This window comes from Typopeltis vanoorti, chromosome 18 (genome assembly GCF_054136105.1).
Source record: "Typopeltis vanoorti isolate ZY-2024b chromosome 18, IOZ_Tvanoo_1.0, whole genome shotgun sequence".
NCBI lineage: Eukaryota > Metazoa > Arthropoda > Arachnida > Uropygi > Thelyphonidae > Typopeltis > Typopeltis vanoorti.
The window spans coordinates 36307634-36318955 of record NC_143566.1 but is presented as its reverse complement, the minus strand read 5'-3'; the positions used below and the strand labels follow the sequence as shown (position 1 = coordinate 36318955).

At 37.3% G+C, this 11322-nt stretch overlaps 1 long non-coding RNA gene across 1 annotated transcript; it reads left to right on the top strand.

The window, feature by feature from the left end:
* Nucleotides 1-2693: 2693 nt before the first annotated feature.
* Nucleotides 2694-10531, top strand: LOC150096590 (uncharacterized). The gene is made up of 2 exons (XR_016549803.1): nt 2694-2829; nt 10089-10531. It is a non-coding gene; the product is annotated as an uncharacterized LOC150096590 (long non-coding RNA).
* Nucleotides 10532-11322: the final 791 nt, after the last annotated feature.

Sequence of the window (11322 nt, the reverse complement as noted above, 5' to 3'; positions counted from 1 at the left end):
ACATTACAGATCCCATTTTACCTTGTGTTGCTCTGCATAGTGGCAGAACTGGCTGCTACAAAATGTATCACAAAATTCAGTCAGAAGGGGAAGTTATTTGCTATTTGGACTTGAATAGCCTTTATCCATGGGTAATGAAATACCAGGTATTTCCTAAGGGGCATCCTGAAGTTATTCTCGATAATTTTCGACTATTCTCCTGGGGTATACTTTGGTATTTGCCATGCAAAAGTGGAAGCACTAGCCGAACTCTTTTTACCGGTTTTGCCCATCACAGTGAACGAAAAGTAATCTTCCCCCTCTGTGGGATGTGTGTTTCCGAAAATGGCCCTATTATGCTTTCATACGGACTGATCTTTTACGGTTTTTGGTGCAATCCAGAATTAGATTTAGCCCGTGCTTGTGGTTATAAGGTTATAGAATTTTTCTCAAAAATTTGAAAGTGAAGAAAACTTCTTTGCTCACTATATTGATACCTTTCTGAAGCTGAAACAGGAAGCATCTGGATGAGTTTTTGCTAAGGGAAGGTATTATGCTAAATAGTGAACACATTAGTAAAAACCCTGGTAAACGTTCGCTTGCTAAGCTTTGTTTGAATTCTCTATGGGGAAGGCTTGGCATGAGAATGTTAAGAACTCAGACCCAGGTGATTTCTTCTTATGAAGACCTCGTAGAACTTTTTTTTTGATAACAGTAAAGTTATACAAGATGCCAGATTAGTTTCAGAAGAAAGAGATGATGGTTGCCTACTCTCCTATTGAAGGCACCGAGCCTGAAAATAGGAAAGGGAATGCTGTCATCTCCTCATTTGTAGCTGCCTACAGTAGAATAAAGTTATATGAGGTAATGAAACCTTTGCAAAGACGGCTTTTGTATACAGATACCAATTGTCATTTTCAGTGAAAAACCGAGTGAATACTCACTGTCCACTGGTTGGTGAGTATTCACTACCTTGGGGAGCTAGGTGACGAACTGGATGGTGACTTTATAGTTGAGTTTGTTACCACATTTGGTCACAATCGGGAGTACGATTGTGACCAAATGCGAAGCCATTACTTTAAATTCTCGCACGGGTATTGATATTAATCTGGAATCTATGATAGCAGCAGTAAGGGGGTGAGCCACAAAACATCCAAATTCCTGTACCATTTTCTGTCCATAGAGACAAATGGAACTGTCGACTCAAAACGACCTCCGTAACAAAAAGATTTGGATACACTTTTGCGAAGCGCATATTGTCAACAGACACATGCACTTTTCCCTATGGGTATTTTAAAGGATAATTCCTTACACTCACATACCCTATAAGCAAAAGATGCCATCTCTGGGACAGAAAACTAAACAACATTCTACCTGGTAGGTAAAAATCCATGATTGTTTCCCAACACGATAATTTGCAGTGTCGCCCTTCTCTTGTTGCAGTTTTCACATCACTGTTATTGTTACTATTATTCCACAATAGCTTTTTTTTCCCTCCTTAGAATTTAAAAAAAAAAAAAAGTCGCCTTTTCATGATTACATGGTGACTGTGATAAAAAAAAATCTTGATAGGGAGATTTTTTTATATTAAAAACAAGTATCTATCTGCTTTTAGATGCTCTCTGATTATATAAAAATAATCACAGTCTAATTATGTTATCATTTTCGCAATGTTCATACATCCATTTACATGTATTATTTCCGGAGCTACTCAGTCAGGAAAAACAACATTCGTGTTGTCTCTCATAGAACATTGTAATCAACTAATCAAACCACCACCGGAGCGAATGGTTTACTGTTACAGTGAAAATCAGGATAAATTTACCAACATAGAATTCGTGAATGGTGTGAAGGTACCTGAATTTGATTCAAATGTGAGAAATTTACTCATCGATGATTTCGTTCACCAGGCTAAGGACAGCACGGAAATAGCTGATGTTTTCATAAAAGGTTCACATCACCGTAACCTCATTGTCATTCTGCTGACACAAAATTTATTCTGTCAAGGAACACATTTTCGGACAATTTCTCTCAATGTTATTGCTTTTAAAAATCCCCGAGACTCTTTACAGTTTTCTCATTTAGCTTCCCAAGTATTTCCAGGACAAACGAACGTATTTGTTCAGATTTATAAAGATGCAACACGGAAACTCCACTCATATTTGATTTTAGACAGGAAACACCTGATATTTTACGCTTAAGGTCACGGATTTTGCCATGAGAAGAACCCAATAGTGTTTATCCCTGATAGACTCAAACGATATGAATATCTCATCAAGTACTTACCTCATTTAAAACACTGCTCTTCCAGCCAAATCTGCAAAAACGTTTTATCTGGAGATACTCCACTAAAACAAACCAGAAGTCACGCCTACGACGGAAAAAAAAATTATAAGAGCACTAAGCAACAAATCGCTTCCTTTCATTACTAGAAGAAAACTGGTTTTATAGCATGGGGGAGTACTGTTCCCATTATTAGGCAGTATCATTGTTCCTTTATTGTTCACTTATTAGGAAATGAATCATATGTTTAAAAAATTTACGCTCCTCCAATCACCAGAGGAGCGTGAACTGTACACGCTAGATGATGAAATGAGTGCCATTTTAAAAATAAGAAATAAAGATGCAGATGAAAAAGTAAAAGCATATTTAAATGTTCTGCAAAAGTGTTTAGGTTTGACTTTTGGCTGACACAGAAGGAGAGCAACAGGACCATAGACTGTCACATCCAGAACCTACGTTGAACCATTCCCGGTGAGGAAAATGCTTCCTGTCCACAGGAGAGCTGGAAGAACCAGTACCAAGTTCATCTTTTTATCTCCCCGAAAGCTGCGTGGGAATAAGAAACTGGTAAGTGAAAAAACATTTTTTTAAAAATTATTTTATATTTTCAGTAAATGATCTCTAACAGCATAAGTTACTACAATATCATTTAACCACAAATCCTTAGAATAACATTAGCTAATAATATTCTGCACAGAAAGACCACATCTCAATATTAAAAATTATACACAGTGCAAAGCGCACGCGACAGAATCATTAGCTTGTACAGGTTCACTATTATGATGTCATATATTAGTGTTGATATTCAAAAAGTTAACAATATCACTTTCGGGTGGACGACCGAAGCTATCGAAAAAGGCACGTTTTTGTCTTTGATATAAATAGCTTGCCAATGTTGTCCTGGCAACCAATTCGATCTGTGTTCACGACGAACATCGACTGTCGTCTGATTGGATGTTTTGGCAATTCATCACGAGCACAAACTCCTAAACCCACTTTTCTTGTGGATGGTTCTAACTCTAGTATGCTTACTAATTGTTCAGTGTTCATAGTCCAGTAACACAGAACGATCCTTTGTTACGGATAACGTACACTCAAATTCTGCGTAAAGAACCACTGTGATGTTTTCAGGAAGAGGTTGCGCAAATTTAACTTCGAGGCGCACACTTCCTCTTCTTGACGGACGGACATGGGGGAAACTGCATTTTGATCGCTTTTGGAAATAACTCAAATCCATAGAGAAGGTTTCCCTTCACGTATTCCTCATAAGAAATGTCCTTACCACAGTCTCTGTTCCATTTACCGAGTGATGTGAACATGTAACATCTGCCGTAATGCCTTTCTTTGACGTTCGGAGTCAAAGGTTGCGAGGGATACTGAATACCGTCAGCTGTCACCACAAGAAAATTCTAATTGAAATGATGAAAATTAAATGGATTTCTGTTGAAAGTGCCATTAAATTCATCACTAGCAACCAGTCCAATAATTATTCTAGATGGTATTTCACCTAGATACAGATTGTCTCGTGTGGCATCTGACATACCCTTGGGAATCGAAAAATAAGACACTTACACTCGATTGATGGGATATACCATGTTTGACTTGTCTAGCACAGACAGGTGAGCCAATGGAATCTTTGGATTTATTTTGACTTTGTGGACAAAAAGTGTAGCCTCTTCAATTTGCACTTTAGCCTTAGCATCAGCAAACATAATTCGGGAGACCTGCAAACCATACGAACACGAAGAGAAACGTTATTGTTCAAGTACCGGTCTTGATGCATGATGTCAGCGTGTATTCGCCCAAGCATCTCGACACTTTTCGATTAGTTAATTCGAGCTTGTCGTGTACGCATTCCACATTCACTTTTTTTAAACATATCACTAACATTAGCCACATCATCTTTAACAGATAGTTCATTTGTCAGTTGACTGTTTTTAACATCTCTGTCATAATTTAGTAGGTTTCAATATAAGCCCTATAAGGATACGTGTCTGATAACCACATTCACTAGTTTTTCTTGTTGAAAAAGTCAATTTGACTGAACAGGGAATGAAAAAATTTATTCACAACACCAACTAAAGAATCTTCGATAGGTTTACCATCATTGTCAGTGCTATGTACACGAACGCATAGGTATGATTTTCCCAAATCCGAGTATTCTTCATATGTATCTGGTATGCAAAATTCCACAGGACCTTCACTGGATATTGGTTGAGGTGACAAGAACTTCTTTCTACACAGATGTTGACAAGAGGGTGGGAAAAAAGATCTAACTCTGACATCATATCCTCAGCAAAATATGTCATCTCGCTTGTGCTGGGAAAACCTTTTCAGCAATGGTTTTCCCAACTTGTAATGTTCTGTTTATAAAGGCTCCATTTACAGGAAATCCTTCGAATACCTCTCCTATCATATGCTGGCCGGCGTTTAAGACTTGACGACCGACAAATTGAGCTGCAGGTTTTAAAAGTAGACTTAGAAAGGAGAAGGCACTTCTGAAAATTCTACCTAATCCGTACCCACGCTGTATTGGGGGCCCCCGTAAACATTTGATCCCCACCTGCCTGCAGTGTGTAATATCTGAGATAATCAGTCATCTTTCACTTGTCTTGCCGCTGTCAGAACGAATTTCAATGCTAATTGACTGAAATTTTTTTTCGTAACGGATAATAATCAGGTTGAGCAAAAACGAAGGAACACTTAGTGCTGCACTGAACAACTCGCAACAATGATGTACATGTATCAACAACTATCTGTACTTGGATTAAATCAGAATAAACAGAATATGCGGCTACACCCCTCTTTATATCAACTGGATATTTCCATGTGATTGTACCTTTCAATTTAACACTAATTTGATTAAAACCCAGTAGAAGGCCCAAACCCGAGGCCTCCTTGGGAAACAACAGGTTGTAATCTTTTGGGACTGTCAGAGAAATAGTGTTGTTTGGGTTCTTTTTTCCAGTAATCACAGAACTCACATAAAACACTGCTTGGAGTTCAGAGGGTGAATTGTAACTGGCATGGGGAATCTTGTACACTTTGTAAAATTCTTCTTTTCGAAAAGTTTATTTGCTGTGATGTTGTTGACTCCTCTTCCTCCTCCAACTGCACGTATCATATGAAACTCATCGTAACCGGAATCTATGTTATTAAATTCTCCCGGAAGATGAATTTCGGCAAGAGCAACTTCCCATTTACCTTTAAGTCTGATCTCGTGTGGTAATTCCACTTGAAATTTCGTTTGCGTGTTTGTAGGAAACATTTTCATACTGGCATTACTGGGAAGGGTTAAGTAAAACATCTTCGCTACGAACCCAAGAATTATACGAGGAGGGATAACCGAGCCACCTAACAAAATACTGAAGCTTTCTTTCTGCTTGCGGTGTTTAAGTATTTGTTCGACTAGATACACGTCTTTCGAAAGTTCATTGGTTATATCAGCCTTTTGCAGTTGAGGTTCATAGAAAGTTCCCTCCACTATCTCTCCATCCTGACTGCGGACTCTATATACTACAGGGTTTCTATTAATAACCTGAGCAATAGTGAACAATTCTCGTGTCCAGTTACCCCAATACCCGTTTCTAAATTTGTGAGTATCATCACTTAAAACCACTGTATCACCTACTTGAAATTTTGGTTTGGTAGTCTCCTCTTGGGTTCCGTACAAATATTTCCAAACACGATCCTCGTTGTGAAGGAGCCATACCGGTAGTGCGAGATTATAAGTATGTACAAGGGTCTGCAAAACTTTCGTATACGTCATCCATTTGTAGATCTTTGTTTTCAATGTTCTGATAAATCTTTCTGCAATGGGTGCTTTCATTTCGCTCCTGGTCGTGTAGAAATGAATATTATGGATCTTAAACAATGCACGAACTTTCTAGTTGCAAAACTCTTTTCCTTGATCAGTGTTTATGTGACATGGCACTTCCTCTTTAAAAATAGACTCGAAAGCATTAACAACAGCGTCTGCTGATTTCTTCTTCAGTGTTCGAACCCACGCAAATCGGGAAAAACACTCAATGCATACAAGAAGGAAACCCCCCTCCCCATTCTCTTTTGCATGGGATGACATATCTGCCAAATCACATTGAAAAGTGTTGGGACTTTGATTTGATTGCGTTTAAACTTTCTTCTAATGGCTTTATGTCTCGCATAAGTAGGCTGTGTTGCTAACCAACTTTTCACGGTTTCCTGTGGCAAATTTGTATGTTTCTGTAAAGCTTTGATATTTCCAAAACTAACTACTGTATTAGGATTATAGTAATCTGCTAACTTTTCCATCACTAAGTTTTTTCTTTGCAGGTGAAAATCAAGAACCATCGCAAAGGTGACAGATGTTTCTCATGATAGCAGTACTATTTATACTTATGTATTTTGAACTGTCTATTCTCATATGGGAAGCAGTATGAAAATCAACCAATCGCACATGTATCATCAAAGAAATGTTACGACAAGAAAAAAACGCCACACGCATTGGTCATATCTGTATATTACATTGTAAATAAAATGTGTAAACCTAAATGAACAAACGGTTTCGTTGATGTGTTATGCATATTTAAGGTCTTAAATTTAGGCAAACCAAAATATTCGGATGAATTCGATTAAAGAATGTATGAGGTATGGAAAAAAAGTGTGTGTTTGAGGGACACCAGCATATAATTAAATTATTCAGAAAAGCCTCACTGCTGCCATCACAACTCTAATCTAAGAATTCCCACCCATTAACATGAAAGACATACCCCAAAATGTATTGGAAAATTAGTACAGCCATCTATAGACCAAAGACAAAACACGATGACGGATGTGTATCACCCTGGGAAAATTCCAAGATATCTTATCTCAAAAACATCGCCCACGATTCCATATGCAAATCAAAGGACCATGTGATATCACAGAGAGACATAAGTTCCCCACTCAGTTTTCTTGGCCTAGTAAATAATTATACAGGTTTAACCGCTTAAGGCATTTCCCACACAAGCAGTTGATTGCTTCCGCAGCGGTCAAATAGCAGGGTGGTTTGTTTGCTTACTTGATTAGTACGTTTCGCCAGCACCACCCAGAGCAGGATAATGTAATTAAAATTCCACTGGAAATGTCCTTAGGACAAAGTGCATAACTTGACCACAATATATCAAAAGCATCCCTGATTGGCTTTGTCTATCTTCTCTGATAAAGCAAACACAATTAAACATCTCCTTCCTTGTACCTTTTGGCCATTCCGTTTATCGTAATATAAGTATGAGCAAAGTGCTAAAACATGGTTGTTTTTTTGGAAAGTATAGCTTGTCTCTCAACCAATTTCTGTAAGTAAGTTCTTTCTAACTTCTCTAAAATCTTCACCATCACACCAGAGATACTGATAGGTCGGTTTTTGCACATGCCCCTCCTCTTGTACAACGGGACAATAATGTATTATTTCCTGAGCTAAGACTGAAATTACACCAACATGTTAAAGGCCTAGCCAATTTGGCTGAACCTTCCTTTATCGTGAATCTCATTGCATGCTATCTCTTCAATCCATGCGACCTGGTTGATAGATCTTGGAGTACTGAGCACTCATTGTATGAACATTCACGGGAGTTATTTTTTCCCAATCGCTCTTTTTTTTTTCTTACAGCATAGCGTCAAAACTCTTATTTACAGATAATTTATTATCCTATTTAGATGTTTCACAATAATCAATATTATTCTTCATTTTTTAATGTACGTTATATTGACTTAGGAATGCAGTTGATTAATACCTTTGGTAGTCGCCACAACTTCGGAATCAACTGCTTGCGGCATTTTCCACTAGAATTGCTTCCGAAGTGGTCAAACCCCAGGAATGGTTCATTTGCTTACTTTAATAGTCCTGTTCACAATGACCAGAGCCATACATAGAGTAATTGATCGCCCGAAGAAGTATGACTGCGTTGCCTTACAGTTTGATTGGTGAATCTTTCTCTACAAGAATCCATTGATAAATGTGGTAGGTACATTTTGTATGGATTTATCAACCTTGGAGTAGCTAGGGGGGGGTGTACTCCAAACTTTCAATCGAATTATACAAAGCTATCGAACTTTACAGAGATTTACGTCCTTGAGTCTGCAATGAACTAATGGCAGCGATTTGTTACCGGAAACATTACTTGAAAATTACATTTACGTGTCTCAAATACGGTACTAATCTGCAGTTGTAACACAATACATTATACATTATTTGCATACAAACGACGGCAATGTGTATGTTCTATGGTCAATTTGTCTGTGTGGGAGGGGGGGGAACCCCCTCACGACCTCGGCACACAATAAAAAAAAAAAACAGAGAAAAAATTTTCCAGAAATTTCTACGGCTGGATTTGATCCCTGGTTGTTTCACTCTTCAAGCGTAGGCTAACGAGGCTCGTGATTGTACGTGCTGTATTGTAACCGTTAAGATATGTTTACGCAACGAATATGGTTCGAGGCTATGCGCTAACAGATGAGTTCAAGTGGGATTTATGCAGGCACTCTGCACATGAGAAGCAGGTTTTTTTTTAATACACCGATAAAAGCAAACATGAAGGGAGTGGATAGTTTTATATTAAGCGATGTTGGAGCTTGTTTTCCATTTTATCGAATAATATTTCAGTCAAAGGTATTTTATGAAAAGTATCGGACACCTACTTGTGATATTGAGTGTGTGAATTTTCTAACACAGTGGCGAAAAAAAAATTACAAGTTGGAATGCTTCGGCTAGTCGATCTTGCCTTTGCTAACCGGAAAATATTCATTTGCCAAGAAGGATGGTCGTTTCGAGTTAATATCTTCGGCGGTCTTATGCGAGAATTATTATTATGGGAAAACTGTCCCAAAGAAGATTTTTATGATTGCAATATTTGCAACGAGATTATTATCACCAGACGATATCCCAATACCTGTTGTACTATAGTGTGTGATCAGATGACTTTATTGCGGTAGGCCGCAATGAAGCTCTGATAAACATCTAGAACTACTCACCCCCCCCCCCACACACACACACGTATTGTTTGTTTATTTCATTTATTGCTACAATTTAGAATTGTAGCAACTGAACGTGCAGACAAAAATGAAACTAACAAATAATGGTAAAACGTTTTAAGAGCATTGAACATCTCAGTCTTCGAATGTGTGCCGTTTTTTTTTTTTTTTGTGGATATTGAGGCGCAATCTTTCTCCCCTTCCCCCAAACATTACTGGTTGCTATGACAGCATTTTACCTTATAGTCGTAAATATTCAGATGCATAATACACAAGTAACACTTGCAGTTTCAGGGACTCTCAACAGAATCCTTAGATATAACGTACCTGCGTTAGTTTTTTTTTTTTTTTTAATTACCAAATTCAAAACGGAAGCGCTAATGGATTGCAATATGCCCCTCATGTGCCGTCTACAGAAGGAAAATATCTTTGATTCGTTATCATAGGCGATGTATTCATAAAGAATCGTACAGACAGTTCTTATGGATTTTTCTGTAATTTTAATAAATAAAGAAGTTTGCAACAGTTAAATAGATGTAAAAAGTGAACTTTTTTATTTAACGCAAGGCAGATTCTTCCCATTTCACGAAGTGTTGTAGAGCACTTTTCTTTCTGTCTCATAACTTTTGAATATATGTTTTGGCTAAGTAAGAGATCATCGCTATCAGCTAGTTTCATTCAACAAAACGTTTTTCACATTTTAGAGTTCAAAAGAAAAAAATTAATTTCAGTTACTATATAACTTGATTTTTTAAAATATTCTTTTAGAGTACGAATGTGTTTCTTAGTTTTCTTGCCCCATAAAAATAAATTCATATTTTTTTATTTCTTCTGTCTAGGAAAAGGCTGACTTCAGATCCTGATATATTTTCCGAAGTAATCAACGCATCCATAAAAAGTTATCCAATAATTTTTTTCTCTTCTGATGAGAATTTCGAGGCAGACCATCGAAAGCAATTCTCTAAATCTAATCTGTCTCAGAATTCCTGTTCTTGTTGTTACCAGAGAGGTCGTGTTTCCTACAAAGTTTCACGAGAGTCTAATCTTCTACCCGACACTAACGATGTACTGAGTTAGAAAAGAAAAAGGCGGTCGAAACTTTATCTTGTAATCCGTGTTCTTGCAGTGACCTCTTTCAATACTCTTGTAGAACATGATTACAGGTAGGAGAATGTTTCCTGCTCGGAGGCATTTGGAACAGACCGAAAGGAGCGTTATAAGTCAATATTTAAGTATTGTGTTCTTTACAAATGGAGCCAATAATAATGTTTAAAAAACCTGAGCATTAGTGTATAATTCATTTAAATAGGATTCCTCTCATGATGTTAGAAGTAGTATTGAACGTCTTTAAAACGTATCATCAGAATGCAAAGAAACTGTTCAAATTTTCACGTAATGTATTTTGGCAAATATCTTTATTGCGCTAAGAAAAGTATGTACAAAAGTTGAGTTATTGGCAGTATTATCAGATTTTCACTTTGGAATATGACTTCTAGGTCTAGAAAAGACATGGTGTAAATTGGAACGTTGTCAGTCTGTTGAATCCCACTGCTGGGCAAGGGCCTTTCCCTATGTTATTCCAGCTGTTAGAATAATTTCTCTCTCAAGGTATCCAGTAAGTGGTGAGTTTATCCCCTCTATCATCTCGATTTCTCATCAAGTATCCTGCCCATTGCCTTGTTCTTACGACGTCAGTGACTTTTGTTTTCTGTCTTATTTCTTCTATCCTTTTATGTTTAGCATACTTATATAAATGGGTTTTTAAAATCCAATAGCTTCTCCAAGCATTGTTTATTCTGGCATCTGTTTCTAAATGATATTATATGGTCCAAATGTTTAAAATCTTCTGTTTTCAACAGTTACTAGAATTTCTCTGTGGCCATTAGTATATGATTAATCCATATGCTTAACTTTTATTACTTAGATCTCTCATCATTGTTTCCAGTTCTGAGAAGAGTTCTATGTCATCGGAAATCTGAGATTACTTAAACCATAATTATCCCAGTCCAGTTCTCTAAATAACATTTCCAACATTGAAGTGAATAGCTTGGGTTCTATCGGTCTCCCTGTTTA